At 40.5% G+C, this 3,843-nt stretch overlaps 1 pseudogene; it reads right to left on the bottom strand.

The window, feature by feature from the left end:
• Positions 1 to 988: 988 nt before the first annotated feature.
• Positions 989 to 2,537, bottom strand: LOC110310788 (annotated as a pseudogene).
• Between the last annotated feature and the right edge of the window lie 1,306 nt (positions 2,538 to 3,843).

Here is a 3,843-nt window from a genome sequence, read left to right as displayed (position 1 = left end):
AATTTCTAATAAAATAATCATAAAAAATGAGAGAAATTGAACAACTGATCAGAATTGACCTATTTGGGATATTTTCTGTTATCACTTCATATTTTTATAAATTTAAAGTTGGTTCTGAATTTTAACAGGTGCTTCATACTGCAGTAACTTATTTCCAACTCTACTGAGGATTAAAAGCCCTTTGAAACATAGCCACTCCCAAGAACATTGTATGTCCATGAAGTGACCCGTGAATGCTCATGTGACTTGAGTTCTAATATCACCACTGTGTCTTTCCCTGCCCCATATTTAGGAACTTGCACAGCAATAATCAATTCAAATTGTTTCAAAGCTACCATGTATGTGAACGAATTCTCCCTCTTGTTTCATATCTAAACACTATATATCTGTTTGTGTGTGTATATTATGTGTGTGTATTTATGTCTTGATTCCTAGTAGTGTCTCATGTTATGGGACAGATTTGCATTGAACACAAACTATAAATGAAATAAATAAAGGCTGAAAAGGGAGCCTTAGTCATTCTTCTGTTGCTGTGAAGAGACACCAATATCATGGCAATATCAAAACATTTAATTGGGACTGGCTTATAGTTGTTTAGTCCAGTATTCTCATACAGGGAAGCATGGCATCATACAGGTAGACACTGTAGCTGAGAGTTCTTCATCTGGTTCCAAAAGAAGAAGAAAGAGTGAGAGCCACTGGTTATGGACTAGGCTTCTGAAACCACCCCCAGCGACACACTTTCTAACAAGGCGATACCTACTGCAACAAGGCCACATATCTTAATCCTTTCAAACAGTGTTACTCTGTCGGAGGCTATGGGGGCCATTTTCATCCAAACTACAAGAGGCATAGGAGAAAGATGATTAAAATATCTACATTTACTATTTTTTTTTGCTTGGTCAATTAGTTTGTTGTCTTTATGAAAAAAATCTTCATAGAAAATTGTTTTATCTTTTAGCATAAAAAATAAAAATTGTTTTATCTTTTACCATTCCTGAGCTCTGAGGAAGTTTGTCTTCTTTTGAGCAACTGATCTTTCTTCTGGGCAAGAGACATTGGGATGGTCCCAACTCTACTTCTCTGTGGGTTCCTCTTCTCATAGACTGAGGTCTCTCAGATAGTAGCCTGGACTTTCTTATATATCCTCTCCATATCGGGAGTTACATTGTTCTCCCTGAACCAGGAGAACTGTTTCTTACATGCATCTTCCTCTGTTACATAGCACATATAGACTGCAACATTCCGACCATGCTGTGCTTCTGATGTGCTTCTGCATTGAACTCCTCGCTTTCAGAGTCATAACCAGGAAATCGTTTTGTACTATGAGAGATAGACAAGCCTCCATCCACAGCTCCCTTAAGGGCCCCAAACACTTTATTGCCAGTTGCAGTTTGGGCAAGACCTGCATTCAAATAGTAAGTGAAGGCACCAGGCTGACCATCAGTGCTTTCTACATTGTATTCCTCTCCAGTCACCTCCACTTGGCCTTCATAGATCTTGTCCATGCCAAATCTATTAAGAAGCCTGTGGACCAACAGCAGGCAAGTACAATAGGCTTCAGCATAATTTGTCAGACCAACTTTCACACCACAATTTGGAAGTTCATGTGCATACACTGAGCAAACTATCATAGCTTCTTCTATATGGGCATATACCATCCAGCAAATGTTATCTCCATTAGTAACATGAACTATCATTCTATATTTGGGTGTGTTGTACTTAATTTTGTCCTGGATCACCAATTGTTTCCAGACATAAGAGTCAACCTTCTAAATCTCACTTGTATCTTTCATAAAACTCCATCCTGCAGAACAAAAACTTGCAGTCTCAGCTCCGTCCAGATCTTCAGACTGGACCATGCTAGGTGGAAAAGCTACATTTACTATGATGGCTAGTATAAAATAGCATTATTGGATGTGCTGTGTTGCAGGAAATAAAAAAAAGAAAAGAAAAGAAAAGAACCTGCATGCTTCCTCACTTGTGCCTCTGCCCGGCCATGCACTGGTGAGCAATGGCCAACCTGTTTTGATCTCATGGAGACTCTGACTCAGAACTCTGCAAACTCTCCACCCAGCTCATTAGGTTCCCACTGAGGGATCACTATCATGCCAGCCCCATGCTTCAAATTCTTCATGGCCTTTGTGGTGCACTTCTGGCAAATCCATGCTTTGCCACTGTACTTTTCTCTCTTGAACCCAGGTGAGCAGCTGCATGAAGGGAAATGCAACACAAACTTAGTTCAGAAACAATGGTAACTCAATCTCTGGGCACAACAACTAAAACCTAATCTTGTAAGCCTTTTTAAAATTCAATTCTTCTGGGTGGCAAATCCTTGGGAAACTCTAGCAGCTACATCTTACCTCTTTGCTGTCCCTGTTCCAAAAAGGACATAACTCTCTCATGTTTCCTCTCTTCCTCCCACCAACCCGAAAGTCCTGCCTACTCACCCAGTGATTGGCTCCTTTATTCATTAAGTGAATGAATCGGTTCACAAGAACAGCACCAGGCCCATGCACAATAGTGCAATAGTACATTTCAGATTGCCATGTGCATAAACACAGTCATATTTGTAACTGTTAGAGGTAACAGTGGCTTAACTATTTGTGGTTGTCAACTCGACAACGTCTGGATATGTGGAATTAATTAAAAAGCACACCTGTGAGGGATTTTGCTTAATTTGAAGTAGGAAGATCCATGTCCAATCTGGATCTTTAGGAAGGAAGACACTCCTTTAATCCAGATCTTTTGAGCTGGAAAACCCCAGATCTAATTAAGTTCACCTTTTCTGCTGGAAGTCTATATAAGGACATGGAAGAAGAAAGCTTTTGTTCAAAGCCTTCTTTTTTTTTTTTTATAAATATTTTTTTATTACGTATTTTCCTCAATTACATTTCCAATGCTATCCCAAAAGTCCCCCATACCCTCCCCCCCACTCCCCTACCCACCCATTCCCACTTTTTGTCCCTGGCTTTCCCCTGTACTGGGGCATATAAAGTTTGCAAGTCCAATGGGCCTCTCTTTCCAGTGATAGCTGCCGACTAGGCCATCTTTTGATACATATGCAGCTAGAGTCAAGAGCTCCGGGGTACTGGTTAGTTCATAATGTTGTTCCACCTATAGGGTTGCAGTTCCCTTTAGCTCCTTGGGTACTTTCTCTAGCTCCTCCATTGGGGGCNCTGTGATCCATCCAATAGCTGACTGTGAGCTTCCACTTATGTGTTTGCTCGGCCCTGGCGTAGTCTCACTAGAGACTGCTATATCAGGGTCCTATCAGCACAATCTTGCTAGTGTGTTCAAAGCCTTCTTGCTCTCACCTTGCTAGCAAGTGACAATATTCAATGACAGTAGAGCCCACATCTTCTGGATTCCAGAATATAATGAAGAACAGTTGAGACATCCAGCCTTGTGGAATGAGCAACTACTGGATTCTTGGACTTTCTCTTCATAGCCTGCCATCACTGAGTTAGCTAGATCTAAGCATATAGGTCATTCTAATAAACTCCCTTTATAATACATGCATACATACACACATATGTATGTACATATGAATGTACATACATACATACATATGTGCATACATACATATATACATACATATATAATACACACTAGTGGTTTAAATATGCTTGGCTCAGAGAGTGACACTATTAAGAGATGTGGCCTTGTTGGAAGAAGTGTTTAAGTATGGAGATGAACTTTGAGAGACCTTCCTCCTAGCTGCCTAGAAGCCAATCTACTCGTTTGCCTTTGGAACAAGATGTAGAACTCTCAGCTCCTCCATCTTCATGCCTGCCTGGATGCTGCTATGCTTCATTTCTTGATGATACTGAACCTCTGAAC

The sequence above is a fragment of the Mus caroli genome, chromosome 15 (genome assembly GCF_900094665.2).
Source record: "Mus caroli chromosome 15, CAROLI_EIJ_v1.1, whole genome shotgun sequence".
Classification (NCBI taxonomy): Eukaryota; Metazoa; Chordata; class Mammalia; order Rodentia; family Muridae; genus Mus; species Mus caroli.
The sequence above is the reverse complement of the archived record's forward strand: the minus strand, read 5'-3'. Positions and strand labels throughout refer to the sequence as shown.